The following is a 24876-nucleotide window of genomic DNA, read 5'->3' on the forward strand; positions in this document are numbered from 1 at the left end:
TCTGCAATTATATAGAACATAAATAAGCAGACTAGAAATAACAAGTACATTTCTGTATTATTCCACACATTCTTTTTGTTGATGAAAAGTAGACATGGCAGGCAGAATAGCTTGTTTGATACCGCACACAGACAGATCCACTCACAGTTGTACACCTGCTTTTCTAGCCTTTTTTTAACATAAATAACAAAAACATTGGCAATGCAATGCAACAGTCGTTTACAGTGGAGATATCAAACACAAAAGCCCAAGTTAGGAGAAGCAATTGGGGCAATCTTGTCAAGCATCAAGCAAATAGGCACAATTGGTGCTGGGGCCCAACATTCACACAATTGTTGCATCTAACTTGGCTTCTTTTTGCTCCACTTTATCGCTTCACTTTACACTGAAATGCTCATTCCCTTATCAGCTGGATTGTAACCAGAATAAAGATGTTGAGACACATATGTGCCAAGGAAAGTGCTCAAGCCAAGTTAGAACCAACAATTGTGTGAATGTTGGGCCCCAGCACTTTTCCAATTGTGCCTATTTGCTTGATGTTTGACAAGGTTGCTCCAATTGCTTCTCCTAACTTGGCTTTTGTGTTTGATATCACCGCTTTAAATGGCTTGTGGCAGGCTGGCGAGTGGATAGAGGCCCAGAGATAGACTTCAGTTCAAACAAATATACTTTTATTATAAATAAACACAAAATGAAAGGGCACAAGGGCCAAAACAAAGCAATTTAAACACAAAAAAGATAAAAAGCAAAACTTACAAAAATAACAGTTTCCAGGCTGGGCAATGCCTTCACTGGATTCAAACTTTCTAAACAACCAAAAAAAAAACCAACCTGCTTCCTCAGCTCCCTCTCTCCAAATGAGAAGCAGAGGCCTCCTTTTATATCAGGTGGCTGGGCGCTGATTGATCGTTAATCAACCTAATCAACTAATCAACCCCAGCCACCTGAACATAATAAACCCAGGCAGGTAGTGGAAGTTAACCCCATCCCTGCCAATTTAAAGGGCAGAGCTTTGCTCTGCCACATGGCTGTTTGGTTTTTCTAACTTGTTTTTTTACATTGCCAATGTTTTTGTTAGATATCACTTCTTTTTTTACTTTATCAAATAAAGAATAAAGCGAGGGAAAGATATTCGAGAATGTGTATAGTAAATAAAAAGACAGACAAGATAAGAGAATAATAAGTAGAGTACTATAACAGAAATGAGAAAAGATTTTAAAGTAAAATAATGGTAGAAGGGACTTTTGGACAGTATTGAAAGTGTAGACATTGTATTGTTTAGTTGCAAATGTACATCTGTCAGATGTCTATTTTGGTAGGTATTGATATGAATTGTTGGTTATAAAGGTAGCATACTAACACATTTTAATGCTGAAAAAAACATTATTCTCCTTGTTATGAACTTAGGCCAATGTAAGGCATTTGTAAAGCATTAGAACCCTTCATAAAAGGCCATATCCATATCCTTTGCATTTCCTGGCCATGGTTTGGCTTCAATGAGTGCATTATGTGCATGCACCCATTTTCCAGTAGCACCCACTGCAACATTATCATACACCCTGTCCTTGGTGTATGATAATGGAAGCTAATTGGTAATTCCCTTTGTCCACAGTAATTTTGCTTTTCTGCACAGCAGTAAACTTAGCATTGTGTCACTTTGTAACGGTCCTGTCTGGTTTGGTTTTCCAAAGCAGAAGTTGGAGTGCAATTGTTCTTCCTGCTTACTAAATAAGTTCATATTTCATGATTACATAAGTTTTGCATTGCCTACATTTGCTACCAAGAATCACTGCCCATTTGTCATTTTTGTAATTGAGTTCTTCCAAACACATGGAATCTGTACCAGCAGGTACATGTAGAGGGTAAACATGCAGCACCTGTCAGTTTGATGATCAGCAGTTACATCTACTACATAGAATGTCATGACTTATTGTGACTGAAACCATGCGAGATACTTCAGGATAAATTTTAGACAATTTGGTGAGAAACTCTGCAACATCTTGCTGCTCACCTCTATTGAAGGGTTCTCCTAAGTGACAAATATCCACAGTAGTTCGAGATGCAGTGGATGGCAAGTGATCACAGTTGAAAAAAAGCTCCTGATAGCCTCTTGTTGACTGTGTTTTAATGAATCCTTCAGAGGTTGCATTTGCATAGCATGAGGTGAAATTCAGGTTGCTAAAACCTCTGAATGGATGTGTAACTGCAAGTGTTCTCTTAGAAGATTGAGGCATTTGCTGTTCCTGAATATTAGTGATGGCTCGGTGAATGAAATGCACTTGATCTTTTACCTTGTGTACCTTGTGCGTCTCCTTCAAGTTTATCAACTTAAGGCAATAAATCCCTCTGAGCCTATTGTACTCTCCAACTGCATTTTGAGGTGCCTTAATGCAGGTGTGATCAAAAAGTTGATAAGGTGGACACAGCTTAAGGATGCAACTCTGGAAAGTGCAACGAAACTTTGTCCATAGGAGAAAATGTAGTGACCATGATCCATCATAACTGTTTTTAGAGTCATACACTGGCATTTGTGAATGGTGATTGCATGAGCACCAATGACTGGGAACTGTTCTCTAACAATGTAGACTATGTCCATGATTCCAAACTTTGAGCGTAAATGTTCAAAGGTATGGGTGACTACATTGTTAAATTAGATTTTGACCATACTTATTTTTTACATATAGTAGGAAACAGCTTGACGCTTCCCTATTGCCCCATTGATGAGACTAGTGGCAATGTCAATGTTCTTGTGAAGCACCAGTTTGTAGCCTATTTGACTCATATGGTAGTTTCCAGTCCAGCTGTATGACTGCAGTCAGCCTTAAGGTGTTTATTTTTTCCAGCACGTTTGTCTGGGAGTTACAAGAGCAGTCCACAGTCCATAAGATGAATGTCCTCTTCAGGCATACGATCAAGCACCCAGTCTGGATTTGGTTACAGGCATCTACAGTAGGCATGATGCAGGTTGAGCTGGCATCTTTGTCATCTAAGTCTTTCATGTGTTTGATAATTTGTTTTTTATAGCTGGAAATACCTCCGCTTCCATAGGTATCAAGCATCAAGTCAACAATCTGCGATCAGCTTGGTTGGTGGCTCCGAGTTGGCCATGGTTAAGGAGTTACCAAAAGTTCTGTCCTGTTTCTGGTGCATATTAAGTATGAGTTCATCATACGCAAACAAATTCCACAGATCCACAGATTCCAAGGAGCCAGTCAGTTTGTACAATTCATATCCACAAGACGTATCCACATTCCATAAAGCAAATTGATTAATCAAAGTCACCAGGAATTAGCAAACATTCACAAATTTGACATCAAATAATATAATTCTGGAGACAAAAATTATTTTGAGGCATTATTTTTTCTTTTTTATGAATACATTTTCTGCTTTTACATGCTATATTAACTGTCATATTGCTACCTACATGAACAAACTCTTGAAAGAAAAGACAGTGATTTTCAGTATTGCAAGGGAGATGAAGGGAGGTTTCACAGTTTAGATCGAGTGACTATTTTCTAAGCATTATTTGTGAACGCTTATTCACCATTTCTACACCCTGTTAGAAAATTGAATTCCCTGCATTTTTTAAAACTATTAATTGTTTAATCTTAAAATCACAATTTACAAGATTAAATACACTACTGTACTCCCCATGGGTGCTGCCATAATAGGGTCACACGACTGTGATACTGCACTTAGATTTTTCTAAATTAGAAGCCTGTCGTATAGCGAGTTATACTAGAACAGGGTGGTTCGTCAGCCAGTCAAAGTTTTGCCACTGCAATATGCAAAACTCCTGGAGCTGTGTAGAGACTCTCGGTAGTTTCCAACAAGTTTTTCTAACTTGTATGAGGAACTACCGTTCCTCTCAGTAATTTATATTTTTGTTGCACAGTCTCTTGCGCTAAATAGATTAGTCAACACATTTTTCTGTAAACGTTCCATTGTGGCTGCAAAGTTTCCATAGCTTGTTGTTCTATCAAGGATGATTCACTTCTACAGTTGCATGCTTGTCTACTTTTTCCAACACACATAGGTCAGCTGTCATGTTGCCTATGCAACATGATGCAACTTGGAGCATTGCATGTGTTCACCAGCAATGTAAGAATATAGCCGCCGTGAACAGATTGCTTACATGCAGGTCTATGTGTATTTCATATTCTTAAAAATGTTGTAGATTTAAAACGTATTTTTTTGTGAATTCTGGAGCCTGCAATGAATGCATTGCATACATTGAAGGTGCATCACTGATCAACAATACATAGCACTGTGGGCGGTTTAGACATGTGTAACTCATGCTGGAAGACAGGTCCAATCCTGGTCCTGGAGGGCAGGTGTCTCTCCTGGTTTTTGTTTCAACTGTGTCCTAAATTACTTAATTTGACCAATTATTACCAATTATTGTTCTAATTAAGTAATTTAGGGCACAGTTTGAACAAAAACCAGGAGGGACACCTACCCTCCGGGACCAGGATAGGACATAAGATGTTTAGGCGGTGGTCTACTATGAGAATCAAACAAATCAAACATAAATAAAGTCTTCCTCTGTGGAGTGTGTAAGAAAGATGGATATCTTCATAAAAATAAAAAGGTTCTTCAAGTAGAAAAATAATCGAAAATAAAATCTTCCTTCTGAAGTAAAACAAATTAAATTGAGTTTGTGTCCACAATAAACTGAAATGTAAGGACAAATGGGAAAATGATTTGGCTTTCATTACGTATATAACACAACTTATAAGGTAGCCAAAGTATTACTGATAATTGATTATTACAATATACAGAACAGAAATCATAGCTCTTAAAGGTCATGTATATTATTACTAAACCCAATAGATTATGTTTAAACATTGCATTAAATATCCAGTAGGTGGCAGCAATAAGCTAGGATTAGCATAACGGTAAACTAAGCAGGGTGTATACAATTAAAGATTTATCATACCTATATATCCTTTATGTTATTTGGTTTCCAATTTTTGCTTTGTTTCTGTTTTTCATTATATCTTTTATATTTTCTATTTCAGTGCGCTTCATGGTAATAGTTTCTCTACTAAAACCAATAAAACACCTCACCCTCAAAACCTATGCAATCTCCTCTGTAATGAAAATAAATAAATAAAAAAATCAGGCTTATTGAATCTCATTGGCAGCAGCAATTAACTCAACTAGTCCATCATAATGCAATTGTCTATAGGGAATGATAGAAGGAGAATGATAGAAGGTGATAATAATTAAAATAGTCCCAATCCCTTGGCTTTAGTCTCACATTAATGTAGCAAAAAGCCCTTGTGTATTTACTTTTCATTTTTTTAATTTGCATGGTAATAATAATAATTATACTGTGCAAGTATTGTGCTTTACTGTGGTTAACACATTTATTTTTACAGTGTTTATCATACATTTCTGATCTTTGCCATTCGTTTACTATATTTTACAATTATTTTCCATGTTTTCATCATATTAAACTGCTGTAAACTTTTATAAGGGCTGACAGTGATAGAAACTACCCCAAAAATGTCCAGAAAAGAATAAAATCTTTTAAGCATGTATGTACACTGAACAATAATGTAACTTCTCTTGGTTTTATGGTATTAGAATTCCTTGCAGAAAAGGATGGCTTGCAATAACTGTTTTTCCCACACACCAAAACTGAACAAAACATTGTCACATATACCATGAAGGAAACAACATGCGTTAGCTCACCATGTGACTCAGTTCAATAATGCACATGGGACTAGCTGATGGCGTGGACTGGCGATCACAACCAGCAGTTGAATTGCCCAATCATCTTGATTTTGCTGGTCAGCTCTTAACCCACCAGCATCAAGGACATTGTCTCCATGTGATTCAGCATGTGTCACTGCAGGACAAAGGCAATGTGGGCACAACTTTTCCTGGCTCCAGGATGTTATTAGATGCATGTGGAGATTTTGTGGTGTTTCACACGCAACAGACCATTGTTATCTTCGTGCCACAAAAATGCACATGCTTCACAGTGTACGACCTTGCCTGCTTCACTAGTCACTGTGTTGACTTACACAATAACAGAGCACAGTTCCTGACACAGCATACCCTTAATATTGTGGGTCAAATCCTTTTTTTTTTTTTTTTCTCAACATTTTTTTGTTTGTTTTAATGGAACAAATTTAGAGTTGCATTTCAAGTAAGTCATTTATAGCTTGTTTCAAGGGATTTCCAACAATTGTTTGACACAAGTCAACCTCTTCTCTCACAGTTACCATCTAGAGTAAAAGTCATGAACCCAGTTTACCATCTGCACCAGCCAATAGCAATAATGTAACATTGAGGCTTTTGTATGTCTTTTACCCAAAGTTATGCCCATTAAATCTTAGATTTGCATAGCTACCTATTTCTCCCAGTTCTTTATCCTAATCCCCCAGTTCAACAGGTCACACATTCAAGGTTTGTTAGATCTACCTTATAATATGTACATGTAGTGTTGAATTTGCTAGAAGTTACCTGGAAATCTTCCAACAGGTTATCAATTACCAACAACAGATACCACTTGTATACCACTTCTCACAAAAACAACACCCCAGAGCACTTTGAAAAACACTTGGTTTCTACTGCGATTGAAGTAAATCTATGAAATTAGGAACTTAAATTAGGAGTTTGATCAAATGTATTATTTTTTTGTTGTTGTGATTTTTGCTCGATTAAGCCTCAAAGGAAAATTGTTAAATGGGAGTAGGTCATGCTTTTCATCCATCATAAGGTACAGTGGAAATTCTGCGATGTCGTTGGCTGGGATGCAGATAAGTAATTAGAAGATCTCATACTGGTTTTCAATAGACTGGAACAAGTGCCTTCATTTGGGCAGGATATATGAACAAATAAAAAATAATTGAAAACAATAACTTTTAATTGGCCATACTTGACCGACGATGGTGAAAAAATGTCACTAAATGAAGATTACTATATGAAACTGTGCTGACAAATTGTATTTTTGTTAATGTAACTATGACAGCTATTAGGTACATATGCCCACACAAGTGAAGCTCCATAGAGCATTACAATGACTTAGCTGGACTATATTTACTATATGGCTCGTATGGTATTGCTGGTGTTCGCAGGTGGTTATCAAAATTAACCTGTGGCAGTGAAACCCAGCAAGACACAATCTTCTTCTTCACTGATTCTGTAACCTTCTGGCTCCAGTCCCTCACACAGCTTGCACAGTTGGAACTAAGTTAACCTTGGTGTCAGCAAACTTCAAATCCAAATCACGTGTTCAGTGCCTGGTGGGGTCTGAACTGAATGTAGTTTATGTGTGTAGTGAATGGGGATATACAGGAAGGTTTTTAAAATTAAAAATATAATCTGCTGACATATGTAGTATAATGTAGATTAGACTAAGATATAGACTGTGTATTATATTGCGCACCATATTTACATTACCCTGGATTTTAAAATTATTATCTTTTTTTTTTTTTTTCAATTTTTGGTTTGTTTTTCCAATTGTATCTTTTAAATCTAAGTGCCGTTCTGGCAGGTTCATTTTTATGTAGTTGTTCAACACTAATCCAAGCAAGGGCCCATCATCTTACCAGATGTTTTGTTTCATATGGAAAAACAAATGCTGTGTGCATAATTTGCTGGAATAATGTTTAAGTTTTTTTTTGTATCTTTTTTCACAGTGTCCTGCGGCAGTGAGCAGATACAAAATATTCTCTAGTTTTTTAGTATATCATCAAAAGAAACATTGCAAACATATAATTGGGTTCACGCAGAGAACACTCCAGGAACTTATTGAGGTAATCTTTATTTGAGACTCTTATTGCAGATTGCCATTATTATATTGTAGATCAATTAATGAAAATGATTCAGTTTGCTTCTTGTTAAATGGAGGGTCCTTGCTTTAACTAAAAGGGGAACCTAATGGCCTTTTCCTGTTCCTTATGTTTAATGTTCTTAGAAAATAACTTGCCAAATCACTGTTTCAAAGCACTAGTTAAGTATAAGTGTACCCTATTTCTTTTTGAACTTCATGGCCAATTGTTCACTTTCCTTCTAACATATAATATCCTATTAAATATAAACTCTGGGTCAATACAGTGTTTGTAGAGTACCATCGAATCTGTGAGAACTGAATCCATTGGAACTAGTATGTGTTGGTTAAAAGTAGAAAGCCAGGAACTCAGAAAGTGATCTCTGGAGTCCTACGTGTTTAATGCAATGTTGAAGGAAGTACAGCGGAAAGCACTTATCAGGAATTTCCTTTCAAAGAGGAAAGTGTTTTTTGGAGGGAACATGCAAATATTTGTCAGCAGACCAAGGGCCGAGAAAAAAAGGAAAGAGGTTAGAGTTCCCTGAAATAATCTGTCACCAAAATGTTGAAAAAACACATGTTTATTATTATAGCTTACTTCATTAAAAAAAACACTGTCCCATCAAGGAACACAAGGCGCCGTGTGAGAACTTGCCATCTAAAGAAATAGAACACGTAACCCGGTAAGACATACAGTTATATAAATGAGCGGTGCTCTGTATGTAATGAATAGAGTAATATGGACATATTTCAAGTGCTGTACATGCATCTATCTTGGAAAATATGCTGTCAGCTGCATTAGGTTCTGGAACTGCTTGGTGTGTTTATACTTTTCTTTTGTAATTGCTTTTAAATAAGTTGAGAGCTAGACGATAAACTAAATAATTTCAGTTCTTCTATTAAAAAGATATGTTTTGTGTTTGTTAGTTTTTTTTTTTGGCTCAAGTTAAAAGGTAACAGTAATCAGGCACCGTTGGTTGGTTTAACCGTTTTACAACGAGATAGAAAAAGCATTTACATGTCCATAAATAGGTTAGTGAACAAAAACAACACACAAACTGCTTTAAACATGGGGACATTTTTTGCTTTAAAAGTAAACAGTGTTGCTATGCGGTTTACTACAAGCCATCTCCATGCAAAGCTTTAAAAAAAAAGTAAATGTACAGTAACCTGCAATTGATGGCTTCTTTCTTAACTCTAGAAGTCCCTGCCTCCCTGTTTCTGCTTTCTTAATATCTCTGTCATGGTACTTTGCATTCTTTCTTTGTATTGCCAACATGTTTAGGCTATTTTAAACAAACGGTCGGTAAGCTTTGCGTTTATGAAGCTTGCTTTGTTTAATTCAAACACATTTAAAAGCTACAACAACACTCTGCCAATATCTGCAACCATGTGCTCCATCATATAAACACATTGCACAAAAAAAAGCTTTCTGACTGGTGTATTGAAATGTCACTGCTGCATGCAGCTGACTGACACACACAGAGCCTCTCTCTCTTAAATGGGAACGCATCAAAAGGCTGTTTCCTATAACGCTTTCTTTCTGTTTCCATTGCGGAAGCTGCACTTACTGTCAATGCCATTACTCTTGTAGTCTACTTTTAATGTTTATTTATATATTTATTTATTTAGCGAGGCGGTTAATTGATCAGGACGGTTATGTGACGGTGGTTTATGCGACGTTCCACTGTACTGCTTGTTATCCAAAGACTGTGTAAAAATAACCACTGGGGGTGTGCACCAATAAGACCCCCCCTCCCCCTCCCCCTCCCCTGAAACATTGAGTTTGTGATAGAATAGACTATTACCTTTTTAGTTAAGTTTACACAGCACAAGTTTTAAACTGAAGGGTGTTAGCATGTTTACCCTTACTGAAATTGTTAAGCATAATTAGTGGGTATGAGTTCATCTGAATTGTTTACATTTAGAAACAATTGCTAAATGCTTGTTATAACGAGACATATAACTGTAACTTCTATACTTTTATATTTAGTTTAATTTCTGTACGAGAAAAGCACCTGCTAAATAATAATAATAATAATAATAATAATAATAATATAAGTTTTTAAGTCATTGATTTTACAGGATGTTATTTCTTTACCTGGCCTAAGGCACATTGGAGGCTTGGTTTGGCTAGTGCTGGCAGGATGCTTGTGTTTTAGGGACAACACAGTTAATCAGATTGTTTATGTTAGTCATCTGATTAGAGTAATCAAAACCTCAAAACAGTATTAGGATTAACAGATGAAGTCTAGTTATGGTAATGAATGCTATTATGAAGACATTATGATACGTTGCCTTGTGCTCCCGGCTACGACTGCCCATGGCAACAAAACAGAGTTCACCACTGCTTGTCCAAGAATTTAAATCAGCTTCAGAGATTATTTGATTGCAGTTAATGGTAGTGATTTTAGAAACTGAGTTTATCAGATCAAGTCAAATATCAAGGTTACTTTACCCTTGAAGCAATGCTGACAGTACACATATCTGCATTGGATTCCTTACCAGCTTTTTGGTACTGTATATAATTGCAGCTGCTATGCATTTCTTAACCTCTTCAGTAATACATACATTTTAATGATGTTTTTAAATATTTATTCCAAACAAAAAAGGCAAGTCTTTGATATTTTGTTCTGTGATATGCTAATACCTTTTGAAAATTGTCCCGCGTAACTGGGAAAAAGTAGTTTATCCCTCGATTCACTGGGATCAAAGCAATATTGTAATCGATCTGATTTGTTCAGTAAGTAACATGTTTAGTAACACAAACTAGATGTACCTGTTTTTTGAGCCTTCATGGATGGAGATATACCATTTTTTAATGAAATGCTTAGCTTACAAACATGTTTAATGGTTTTATATATCAGCAGATTAATATAGTTTTTTTTTTATCATGATGATGGTGTATTGTTTTATTAGCATATACAAAATCTACATTTAAAGTGACATTGGGGTCTATTTTATGATTTAAACAGCGGCTGGGTTGCCATTGTAATATTGTGAGATGTTGTAGTAAATTGGGTTTAATAAAATGTGTCTGGGAGCATTTGTGATGGTATGTAATCATGGCTTTACTTCACTAAATATAGCCCTTATATTGTAACTGTAGTGGTTGGTGATACATTACATTTTATTTTTTCAAAACATGTAACTGACTTTTGGCTGTCTGCTGTATTTGCTCCTGCCACACAATTAAGGTTTCTAGTTGCTGCACATCTTTTACACTGCCCCTAAAACATGCTTTATACAAGCAGATATATAAAGACATATATTTAAAGCCTGTTTACAAATTTTCCCAATCAAAAGAACTCAATATAAATAAACCCTATACCTTATAAATAAGTCACTACTTTTGTATGGATAGGTATCGGGTCAAAATATAAATTTTTCAATTAAACATTTATGTGTGCAATTAAAAATATCGTACCATGTTAAATATATTCCATTATTTTACTGGTGGGATAAAGAATTGTGTTTGTAGACAATGTGGTGCCTCAATAACACATTTTCTATTAGAAATAATTCAGACTGTCATTCAACTATTCCTAACACATTAAGCTAGTCACTGTATTTGTAAGCTTTTTCTGGCTGTGCTGCCCTACATGAGTGCGCACATGTCCACGTTATGAGCAAACTTAATTATCTGGAACACAATAAAAAGTGGATGTCATGTGGAGTGTTTCTTTGGGGAGTCTTTAGCAAATGATATTACCATACACAGTCTACGATTCATAAAAATATATTTATTTTGCTTTATATAGTCACAAATACAGAGCTGAAACGTCAAAATACCCCAAATCCTAGTACATCAAATCCCAAGTTCTTGCAGCAAATTCTTATATTGTTGTCCTTGTTCTTGCTAATATTGCCATAAAACTGGAGTGCAAATTGCTACAAACGTCATCTCATTTCAAAACCAATATAAGACCCGACCACAGCATAGTTACAGCACAGTGACAGTCAAACAGTGAGCGGTGTCATGCCTTGGCTGTCGATGTCTGTCAGTGTGCTGCACATTTTATGTCAAGGCTGGTGAAAAGTAGGTGAGCTTGTAAATAGCTTTTACCATTCGTTATTTTTAATCCTGCAATATCGTTCCCGTTCCAGTATGTTTAGTTGGCTCTCAGCTCTATTTCCTCTCTCCTGACAATCACCAGTCACTGTCTCTATGGGGGCTAGGTACCTATTAGTCTATTTTTTTTTTTTTGAGAATTCCTGCTGTATTCATACCTATTTGTTTTCTCAGTCAACAGAAAGAGTTTGTTTGGCCAGGAAACAAATAAGATATAGGATTGTTATAATAGATTGAGGATATGAGGTCTTTCACAGTTCAGTGAATCAATTCTAGCCCATGTTGGTAATGAATTATCATATGGGGGAAATTAGAGACACTTAGTGGGTAGGTGTCAAGCTCACAAATAACAATAATTAGAAAAGAGAATCTTAAGAAAGGGAACTATGTAGCTTGGATCCTAGTTCTATGTATATACACATGTAGGTGTGTACACACACACACACACACACACACACACACACACACGTGTGCACACTGTGCATTGTCATCGAAATGATTGTTCTTCATTATACCCCAAACATGTTTCTCTAATCGTCTTTTTCGTATGGCTGATGTAGATGTAGACCAACAACTATGATTTTACATGTAGGTGGTTAAGCCAGTTAATTGCATCAGGGGTAGCGGAGTGTATCACTTTGTTGCCTCCTTCGTATTTGTGAATCGGGCATTGAGTCATTATATGTTCCATGGTCGGTTCTGGGTGACCATAGTTGAACACTGGAGAGTTTTTAATTTTCGATTTGTGCATCAAGTACCCGCATATGCCATGGTTTGTGCGGATGTGGTTTAGGGTTGCCCATAAATTTCGTGTAAGATCGAAACCAAGGGTTTTCTTTGTCTGGTCTTTCATGAGGTGTTTGTTTGTGACTTCTTGTGAACTCCATTCGTCTTTCTAAGTATCCAGGGTCAGCTTTCTACAATGATGACTCTACAGAATTCGATGTGGTATCACTCTTGCCAGTCACTGTTGCAGTAACATATGTTTTGGGGTTCAGTTAAAAACATGTGTTCCACTTGGTAGTAAATGGATACTATTTGGGGTACCATTGCACTTGTGGGACGGCTTGTTAATTAAAATATGTATATTTGAAAAGGAAACTGTATTTATGATCCTATTGAACTTCTGAGTGTCTGTATGCTTCTTATGGGTCTAAACTTACCTTCTCCTACAAACACAACCCTGTTAAGTTATTATACTTTAACTCTGCTGTTGCACAACTCTTGAGAACTGATGTAGCTGTTACACTAGCAGTAATTACAACAAAACATTGAAAATAAATAAAGCAATGAAAGGTACTACTAGTTTACACACTTGCAATGAGAGAGATTGCTATCAAATCCTGCCCGGAAACTGATTAACAATTGATGTCAAGACACAGGATTCCTCAGCACGTTGTAGACTCTTGAAACAACATAACCTTCTAGGAAAGAACAATAATAGTTTTTTTTTTTTTTCAGTGAAATACAATGGGAATATGATCATTTCCTATGAGACCATTTCAAGCTGTGTGTTCTGAGAGAAGCTGATTTCTCACAGTGTTTTATGTAACCATTTGTGGCACAGTGTCCCGCCCCTTTACGTTTATTAATGTTTTATGTTGTATGTAGTGTGTTAATGTTGGTGTTTATGTATAAAATACAAGGGATATAAATATGGGTTACGAACACGAGTGTTTAAAATGTATATTTGTATTTAGGCATGAGGATTGCACAGCATTTCACTTGCAGGTAAAATAATACATGAGCGCAGGAACTTGCACTTTTATTAATTCATGTGCAGTTTTACTGAGACTCCAATTGAATGATTGATTAGCAATCGAGTCTGGGTACAGCTGCATAAAGGCAGCATGTTTTTACTCTCTGGGGGTTGTGTGTTCAGTGAGTGGAGAACGGTTGTGGAGAGGAGAAAGTAAAAACGTTAAGTAAATCATAATTTCACTCACCGTGTTTGTCTGTTCGTCTGCTGTTTGTTAATGTGTTTCGTTTAGTGTTAATTCGTTTTGTTTGTATGTTTATTTTGGCCTCAAGTGCCGTGTCCTGTATTGGTGTGCTGTTTTTCTGTTTAAATCTTTTATTTAGTTTATTAAATGCTGAGCACAGCTCAGCTTCATCAAAAATCCACATCTCTCTGTCTGTCCTGTGTTATTGTTCCGGGTCTGATGAAAACCGCTACGGTCGTCTTTGTGACACCATTGTTTTAAAAGTAAAGATGGTGCAGAATGTGTAATCTGGTATGGGCTCTTGATCGACTGCTCAAAATTAACAACCTGTTTTTACTTTTACAATCCAGTGTCCTAAAGCCACACATATGTTTTTGTGAGTATTCAACTGTGTTGGATTAAATGCACTGACAAAGTAGGCTTTTGCAGCACAGGCTTGGACAATGTACTCTTCCCCACACAACCCAGCCAGTGTAATTCAGCTATATCCTGGAAGGAAAATCCTCTATGGCTGAATGACACTGCCTGCAAGTGTGCCAATTAGTGAAAATTGTCATGGTATTTCTTGTTATATGGGCACTATGGATGCACTATCGAGTAACACATATAAACCAGTATCCGTAACATTTTAGTATTTTATTGTGAGCACTATTAATTCACTTTTAGACATTCCACTTTAGTTGTTAAAAAAATACAGGTATGGATAATCACTTTCTGAGTACCAGGGTTTTAGCACTGTCCACATCAGATGATAAAAACTCAAGGACCATGTTACAATCAAGCAAGAATTGTGCAAGGACGCCACAAGGATAAGGAAGGATTCCATGCATGCCACAAAAATATTATGGTTATGCTTGGATGATGCAAAGGATACAAGTGTCGCACAGGGAGTTTGCAAATCTCTGAACTTAGAATCAAATTACTGCAAGGATTTTGCAAGTTATATGTAATGCATGCATGCTGTTATTGTATTATCCTTACATTTTTGCTTTAAACTTGCACTGGATTAGAACAAACCCTCTGCAAGCAACACGCATAGTTTAACTTGGGCCATCAACAACCACTTGGTCTGAATTAATTGTGTTTACTATTAGCCATAGGTCTTTTTACAAAACTGGAATGCCATCACCATATGGTTTAATGGTGATTCTGTTTCATATATATATATATATATATATATATATATATATATATGAGATAAAGGGCAGCTGGCTCTTTGAGCTAATATATATATATATATATATATATATATATATATATATATATATATATATATATATATATATAGTGGCTTGCAAAAGTATTCAGACCCCTGACCAATTCTCTCATATTACCGAATTACAAATGGTACATTGAAATTTCGTTCTGTTTGATATTTTATTTTAAAACACTGAAACTCAGAATCAATTATTGTAAGGTGACATTGGTTTTATGTTGGGAAATATTTTTAAGAAAAATAAAAAACTGAAATATCTTGCTTGCATAAGTATTCAACCCCTGTGCTGTGGAAGCTCCCAGTTTGCACCGATGAAAGAAATTGCACAAACGAGGACACAATTACCTTACCATTGGCCTCCACCTGTGAACCATTAAAGTTGCTGTCACATTTTCTGGATAAAAACCCCACTGTTGAAGGATCATTGGTAAGGCTGTGAATCTGAAGGAAAATGAAGACCAAAGAGCATTCTACAGAAGTTAGAGATAAAGTAATACAAATGCATAGATTAGGGAAAGGGTACAAAATAATATCCAAGTGTTTGGATATCCCAGTGAGCACAGTTGGATCAATAATCAGGAAGTGGAAGCTGCATCACACCACCCAGGCACTGTCCCTCAAAACTCAGCGCTCAAACAAGAAGGAGACTTGTGAGAGAAGCCACAGAGAGGCCAACAATCACTTTGAAGGAGCTACAGAGTTCAGTGGCTGGGAGTGGAGTAATGGTGCACCAGTCAACCATATCAAGAGCTCTGCATAACACTGGCCTGTATGGGAGGGTGGCAAGAAAGAAGCCGTTACTCAAAAAGTACCATCTGAAAGCACATCTGGAGTTTGCCAGAAAGCATGAGAGTGACCCAGCTGCGATGTGGGAAAAGGTTTTGTGGTCAGATGAGACCAAGATAGAGCTTTCTGGCCAAAACTCAAAGCACTATGTGTGGCACAAACCTAACACTGCCCATGCCTCAAGACACACCATCCCTACAGTGAAGTATGGTGGTGGCAGCATCATGCTGTGGGGATGCTTCTCATCAGCAGGGACTGGGCATCTTGTTACAATTGAAGGAAGAATGGATGGAGCAAAATACAGGAAAATACTGCAAGAGAATCTGCTTCAGTCCGCTAAAAAACTGAAGCTTGGGAGGAAATTCACCTTTCAGCAGGAAAATGATCCCAAGCACAAGGCCAAAGCAACATTGGAGTGGCTCAAGAACAAAAAGGTGAATGTCCTACAGTGGCCCAGTCAAAGTCCTGATCTCAATCCCATTGAGAATCTGTGGCACTATTTGAAAATTGCGGTCCACAAGCGTCGTCCAACCAACTTGAACAACCTGGAACAAATCTGCCAAGAAGAATGGGCCAAAATCACTCCGACACTGTGTGCAAAGCTGGTACATACTTACCCCAAAAGACTTAAAGCTGTTATTGCAGCGAAAGGTGGCTCTACCAAATATTAATGTGTGGGGGTTGAATACTTATGCAAGCAAGATATTTCAGTTTTTTATTTTTCTTAAAAATATTTCCCAACATAAAACCAATGTCACCTTACAATAATTGATTTTGAGTTTAAGTGTTTTAAAATAAAATATCGAACAGAACAAAATTTCAATGTACCATTTGTAATTCAGTAATATGTGACTGAATTACATGCATATATGCATATACTTTTGCAAGGCACTATATATATATATATATATATATATATATATATATATATATATATATATATATATATATATATATATAGTGAGATATTGCTACCCATCTTCACTTTTCTCCACACAATTAAAAGGTTAATTGCCTCTGTGACAGAAATACAATGAGTTCTGGTGATAAATCTTCCTCCCAACCTGTGAGGGCGCTAAAGAACGAGAGGAGAAGTATCTGGAAGGGCTGGCCTGACAGTTTGTTTCTGGGATCAGGAAGTGGGTCAGCCTGGAAAGAAGCGAGACTCTGTTGTAAGGCCGTATTGACTTGAAAGGTAAACGAGGGGCAGCTGCAACTGTTTACCTAGATATCATGTAGAATTACATATAGGGGCCAGGGTAACGCTGATCTTTTCCTTCGTTTGGGTTAACGCTTAGAGAGAGAAGGACTGAGAGAGGAGCTTACGTTTCGTGTTTTGTGTTATTGTGTCTGTCTGTGTAACTGTCTGTTTTTGTATTCACCACTAGACAGTTAAGCACACCTCTGGAGCTGTCGCCAGGGTCAGCACGATCCGGATCACCACTACACACCACATAACCTGTGTCTGCACCGAGCACCTGCATGTCTGCACTCATCCAGGACTGGTGACTGCGTCTTGTGTTTGTTCGGGACTGTGCCCTCTTTTTGTTATCCCCGTGCTTTACTCATTGTTGTGTATTGCCGGGGATTTATTATTTGGGACAGTCACCAGACCTGGAAATGAAAATAAACACTAATTCACGGAAATATCGTTGTCTGCCTATCACTACTGCACCGCATCACAGCTACACCTGTTGCCTTTACCAACCACATTGCCACAACCTCTTTAAAAATTGACCCGACATAAAACTTGAAATTTAAGCGCTGACTCGATGTGTTTAATTTACAAAATAAACAAACTTGAAAACAAAAAACTAGCTCTCTCTGAGCACTAACTACACACTTCAGGATTTTAACTAAATAACCGGACAGGTAAGCCGCTTACCGGTTTACAAAACCATTTCACACACAAAACAAAAAGGCTTAACACTACCTTTTTAACACGACTAAACACACTCTCAGTCTTTGCACAGCAGACCCCCCGAGTAGACTGGCTGCTGTTCTTGTATACACTGCAGCTGGCTGCAATTTGTAATAATCGCCACCTGACAGTGATTAACAAAACAGTTTATCAATAATACAATTAATAAACACTGATGCACATTCCCCTCACAGGGCCTTGTGCCTTGTCTCATTATGTGTGTGTGTGTGTGTGCTTGTAAGAGAGTGGGCAAGAAGTGCCCATTTACTAAGGAGGGTTCAGAACATTGGAGCAGAGTTGCTTATTTACATAATAAATAAAACAGATAGTTCTCGCTGCAGCCTTGAGTTTAATTGAGCATTGACAGTCTTGTTTTATGGGTTCCTGCAGCGTCTTGCTGTGAGTAGTCACCTTAACCCCCCTTGAGTCAGTTGGGAGATATTTAAGCAAAGCAGAGCAGAGGTTGGTTTCAGAGTATAGCAACCAGCGGGAGTTGTGGCAGCAGGATAGCAATCAATGGTTGTTCCTGTCAGTGCGGAACAGGTAGAACTGTCTATGGAGAACTACTAAATTTATAAATGTATACATTAATTTATAAAGGTAGGGCTTGATGAGGTGATGGCTACCAACTGAGAACAGCAGGGAGCAGCAACCACTCCAGGTCACCCTTGTTATAGTGCTATATTATGAATTATTTATAAACACAACCCGTTGTTCATGTCCATTTGCCATTAGTGTTGTCCTTGCAGTGGATCCGGTGTTGGTTTTAAACACTGTTAAGCCATTCCATGTAGACTGCAATCTCTCCCCTCCATTGGTTCTTGTTCAGCTCTGACAAAGCAAAATATCACAAAGTACAATCCCAAATTGTATGTAAAACCTTTTAACCTTGAAATATATTAATACATACAATTCCTTTGTCTTTTTTAACATATTCACCTTTGCAACAGAGAGAACACTGGCAACACATATGTACAGATAGCAGAGTGTAATGGTCTACTTACCTGAGATTTATATAGCAATGCAGAGCTTTTTTTATTCCAGTATTATACTGTATAGGTTTCCCACACCAGACTTGTCCATACCCAGAATAGCCTAACCCATTCACATCAACACAATACAATGTGTTTACAGTACTGTATAATCATTTTACAGCCAATGCAGAAACTGGCAATGCCATGTCATTCTTTTTCTTTTACCATTGTTGCCCAATCATGTCTGTCCATCCATTCTTCTCTGTCTGTCTGTCACAATACATGGTGAACATGATAACTGGCTTGGTTTTGAGACTTCACCACACTTTTAGTCTCTTATAGATGTTTTTAATTGATTTGGCTGTAAACCAATAATCCAATAAATCTATACAAGCATTCATTCTTTCACTTGCTTACCTTTACAAGCAGCAGTGTCCACACGTATCTTCCTCTATTGAGGTGAGCAGCTGGACATGTTAACCTACAGGATAAGTTAATGAGGCTTACTGATAGCACAAGAGTACCCCAGTTAGTTGACAATGATGTCTGCTTGGTGTCTCTGTGCAATACAGACATGCCTCTGTATTGTAACCTTAAGCTAAATAAATAAATAAATAGTAATAACATTTACAAAAAACAACAACAAAAAAGTATATATAGTTTCTTATTTGACAACATACAGTAATAGCCTACTACAGGTAGCTAATTTATGTATTTAGTATGCATATGATTTTGTTAACTGAAAAAAAAATAATTTATTTTAAAGGAATCCATTCACACAAAACAATAAACCATTTGTGTTGACTTCATAAATCAGATATGCATGTCTAGCTAATAATCGCCATATTATTGACCTTACAATTACTATATGAAAGTGCTATTAAAAAATAAATAACTACTTGAAGCATTTTGATTTAGCAGAGTTCTGCACATGACTCAAGTCTACAGAATGTGCTCTTCTCTGAGATAAGCACTGCAGAACGAGACTGAAATTACATTAGATTGTTTGGCTGATTTGCATTACAGTACCTATAAAATCACCTAAAATAACTTCTGAGTGCATGTGTTAGGATAGCCATCTGCTACCTTTCAAAATTAATCATACTCTGAACCACACGTCTTGCCATTTGGATTGAGAAATAGTGAATATACCAGTTTATATACAAAGCAAAGATTTTTCTTGAATTCGGCATTCATTCTACAAAACCTAATTTTACAGCTGTCAAAGAATAGCAGAACCTAACAAAGGACTAAGTTTAAGGATAATACATACTTGCCGAAAAATTACATTAAAACTGCACACCACTGTAGTTAATTTGTGGTTTACTTGAATATATAAGGGTGTGACGTATATTCAAGGCCATGAACATACCCATGGCAAAGAATATCACAATATCGTGTGATTTCTGAATTATAAAATGTAGATTTACATTCAGCAATGTCAGCAGAAATCCCACTCTTATCTAATTATGATCCTCAAAATGTACTTTTCTCCAAAAGATGTAAGTTAAAACAGAATCTTCAATAATAAACGTTAGTATATTGAAATCAATACTTGGTATGATGGTGAAATTGAAATTTACCCATTGCCTTGTAATATGTAGTTCCCATTGCAGTGTGTTATTTGTCATGTGATTGATAGGAAATTTGAACAATGTCTGTCTTTGGTGTCTGAGGTTGTGGAATACCAAGTCTGCTTGCTTTGGGAGCTCCGTAAGGTAAGGTAACCGGAGGTTTTTTAATTAAGCACACATCTTATGCACACAACAAACAAAAGGCTGAAATATCCGGCCAGTAGATGGGAACATGCACTGTAATCTAAATCACATCTGACCTTGCTTTATATGCTCTTCTCTCTCGTTGTGGCTCACTATGTTTATCAGAAGAGCTGCTGTTTAGTGCACCTTGCTGTAGCTTTGATCACATTGATTCACACAAGGAAAAAGGTTTTTTTTAATGATGCCAAGAGATGATTAATTAATTAATGATTGTTTAAAATATTTTTCGGTATAGCAGTTATATTTGGTATAATAATAATACCTGAGAAATCAGTCAGTTCTTTTTTGGACCAGTTTACATTTCATTAACTACCAGGAATAGGCCAATTACTACTTAAATATACCCTTCATTGTTGTTATTCAGATGAGACTTATTGAGGCTATAAGGACAGGCCTTTGTAGAAATCCAAGAAGAAATAGGTGTTGTGCAGTGTAGAGTTGTGACTGAAATAAACTGGATAAACCTTACACTTTGTCATTATTTTAGAAATGTCTGCCATGAGATGTTCCAGCTGTATTAGTGAAATTGTCAGGGAGCCCAGTAGTCACCAAGCCGTCCTGGAATAAGTGTGTTGGTCAGGGTACAGTAAATACGTGTGTTGCACTTTATTTCTAACTTTATTTTTGTAAACTGAGACTATTTATTGTATTTTATTACACACTTTATTATTAATAAAGTATTAGTTTTTTGGCAAAAGCAGCTGAGCATGCTCAGATGATGTATAATTTTTAAGAAGTGTATTTATAGATCTCGTAAAATATAAATGTAATCAATAAAGAGGCAAACAAAATTCAAGGGTGTTATTCAGTAGCTTACAATGTAAGCTAATTTCCATTTCATAGCTGGGACCGGCTGATACCACTAAGAAGCATACATCTGTATTATCTTTATGGCTGTATTATCACAGATTTCAAGAATTCTATGAAATTTACACAATGCTGTGCAATATGTAGTTCCCTGTGACTAATGTAACTAAACACATTTTGTACCACTTAAAAATCAACACAGCCCATGTTTGCCGTTTGCATTAGGAACCTGGAAGCCGGTTTAGTTTGCTTCCGGTAAGTTATTAAACACGTTGCAGAAAGCTGCATGATTTCTTTAAAATGTCTTCACGAAAAAGACACCAGCAGCGTCAAAGACTGGAAATAGATCTACTAAAGTTTGCTTTGTCCAGTACAAAAAGGGGGCATTTCATGTGCCTGTTATTTTTTACATTTATTTATATTTTTGTATTTTGCTTGACAACTTACTGATGGTCAAGATGTCTTTAAAAGGTGGACATAAAAAGGAATTTACTGCTTTTCAGGTAAGCATTTAACTATTTAGGAACATTTGTTGTATAATAACTCTAGAGAAAATGATTAATTTTGAACGTTATCTTTTTCTTTATTTGCTTTCATAAATATTATGTATTGTTATTATTTATTTCTTAGCAGACACTCTGATCCAAAGCAACTTACACTTGTTACAAGATATCACATTATTTTTACATACAATTACAGTTAGAGGTTTTAACTTGAGCAATCTAGGTAAGGTACAGTGCTCAAGGGTACAGCAGCAGTGTCCCCCACCTGGCATTGAACCAACAACCTGCTGGTCAAGAGTCCAGAGCCCTAACCACTACTCCACTAATTGCAAAATATATTGAAATGCCTGGTTTTTAGACTGAAATAAACAATTTTTACAGTGAAAAATTATATTGGAAAGTTTAGAGCTCAGTGGGTCCATTTCATTCACAATTTCTTAGTGATTGATTTCATTGTCACCCAGTTCATTAAAAGATTCATGCTTTTCTATTCACTGTTGTTTAAAATTCAGTAAATTACTGGTGAAGCCTTGTTTAATCCATGCATGGTTTACTTTGCTTTAGCAGTATCCTCACTTGGAACTGTGTGTGTGTGTGTATTTCATTCAATTTGGCATTAGTAGTATGACAATATTACCTTATTATATTTTGTGTTGGTATATGGTAATTCCTTGTTTAATAAATACACTGTTCCTCACAAGATTTTTTTTTTTCTTTTTTTCTGCTTTTAGTTTTCCGGCAAGCTCCAAAATAATTTGATCAAACTAATGAAGCATCACATTACTATGAGTAATGAAAATTTGATACTACAACGATGTTCGTTACTTTTGAGTAAATAAATTATTGTTGCTGGACAGTATTTTTAAACCAATTTAATTAATAAATACAAAAAATTACGGGTTAAATAAATATAGTCACAAATGCCTAACATTTATTTTGTTATTTCCATCTGTATGACATACTAATGAGGAAATTCCGAACGTTAGCAGTTATATGAGGAAATTATTATATATATTATATATATATATAATATATAATTATATATATATATATAATGGGCGACAAACAGGCAATATATATAACTTTAAATATATATATTATATTATCTATATTATATATATATATATATATATATATATATATATATATATATATATATATATATCTATATATATATATATATATATGTATGGATTGATGATTGTTGATATATATACATCAATGTTTGATATGGTATCCAATGGTCCAATGATATGGATTGTATGTTGATATATATATACATCAATTTTTATATATATGGATTGACTTGGAGCAGGCACATTGTTAGTAAGCTCAGCAGGGTCCTAATACTTATTTTGTAATACATGTAGCCTAACATTCATTTTAACCAAAATATTATTAAAATTGTATATTTAAATAATAAATAATTAATATATACCGGCATATTTTTTGAATTATGCTTTTTGTTCATCCGACTACTAACGGGCATGTAATTTTAATAAAGTTTTGGTTTAATTGAATGTTAGGCTGTTAGTTTGTACAATATATATAGTATTGTGTGATGTGTATAATATGTGTGTATATATATATATATATATATATATATATATATATATATATATATATATATATATATGTCAAATAGTCAAGTTTGATATATTGCCTGTTTGGCACCCCATTATATATATACGAATATATATATATATATATATATATATATATATATATATATATATATATATATATATATATATATATATATATATATAGTGGCAAATAGAGGTTTGTAAACAGAGAAGAACACTAGAAAAGTGGGGTGTAAAAGTATAGAAATAATTTGCCACAGTTATAAGAAATGGAATGAAAAACAAAGGTATACAGTTGCATTTGGCATTTAAAGGGTTACAAGAACATTGCTTCAAGCGTAAGGCTAAAAAAAAAAAAAGGCTACATTTCCCACAAGTACTAGCACAGAGAGAGGTGAACTGACAACTGAGACAGCCAGGGGGATGATGTAAAATGGTGTGGCGCTAGTCTGGGGGGAGAGAAAGGTAGACAGAACAAGGAGTGGTATGTGTAGCAAATACTAAAAATAAAACGGGATGCTGAAAGAAAGAAAAAGCAACGTTACCTTCTATCCACTATTACTTTGGCAAGTACAAGCGATCAGGTTTAATGAAAGTTTTACCGTCGCTTTTAAAAGTCTTTTGAAAGAAAGCTTTAAAAGGTTTTGAAAGAAAGCTTAATGCATATGTGTGGAAATAACGAACCCAAAGTAATATGCAATGGCATACGAAGGTGCAAATATGTTACAAGTGGACGTACAAATGTTTGTTGCTGTTAAAGTCTAACACCTGGACAAATAACAGTGTGAAACGTGTGTTGCTTTGTTGTGCAGATGAAAATGGCACAAGTGATGGCAGTCACTCAGATAATAAATGCATACAAATATAATGGGATTTAACTATTGGTTGTTGAATAAGAAGGTTTCTGTCAACCCCAACCAAAAATAAAACGTACTCGAGGGAGAAACCATCACAAGATATAAATAAGAATATTCTTTGTAGCTTGAAAAAGGAAAATAACAAAGTCAAAGGAACTGAACTGTGTATTGAGACCACTCTACAAGGCACCACGTTCTGGAACGAACAGCTCTGCAGGGTTGGAGGTTTTAAAACTCCATTGGAGGAGCTGCAACCTGAAACAAAGAAAAACATTGGATTACAAATACTAAAAGGGCATTGTTGCATAATTACAGGTACAAGGACAAGTACCTACCTGGCCTTTTCCTGATGACCAAAAAGGGGGTAACACTTGGACATAATCAGGTGCACGGGTCGACCACAGAGGGGCGACATCGCACTCAAGCTATATTCCTCAGCTCTCCACAAGGGCAGTCTAAATACCTGCCAACCGAGTGCCCCCTGCTGGGAGGAATTCCGTGCAACCTTTAGAAGAGAAGGAAACCACTTACCTTATCCAAGAGTTTAGCCCAGTGGCATATCTGGGAAGTACAGTCTCAGGTACCATGTGTTGTTATTATTGGATGAATTTTTAGTTTCTTTAATTACTGAGACTGCAAGCTGGGAC

Source organism: Polyodon spathula, chromosome 7 (genome assembly GCF_017654505.1).
Source record: "Polyodon spathula isolate WHYD16114869_AA chromosome 7, ASM1765450v1, whole genome shotgun sequence".
NCBI classification, from domain to species: Eukaryota; Metazoa; Chordata; class Actinopteri; order Acipenseriformes; family Polyodontidae; genus Polyodon; species Polyodon spathula.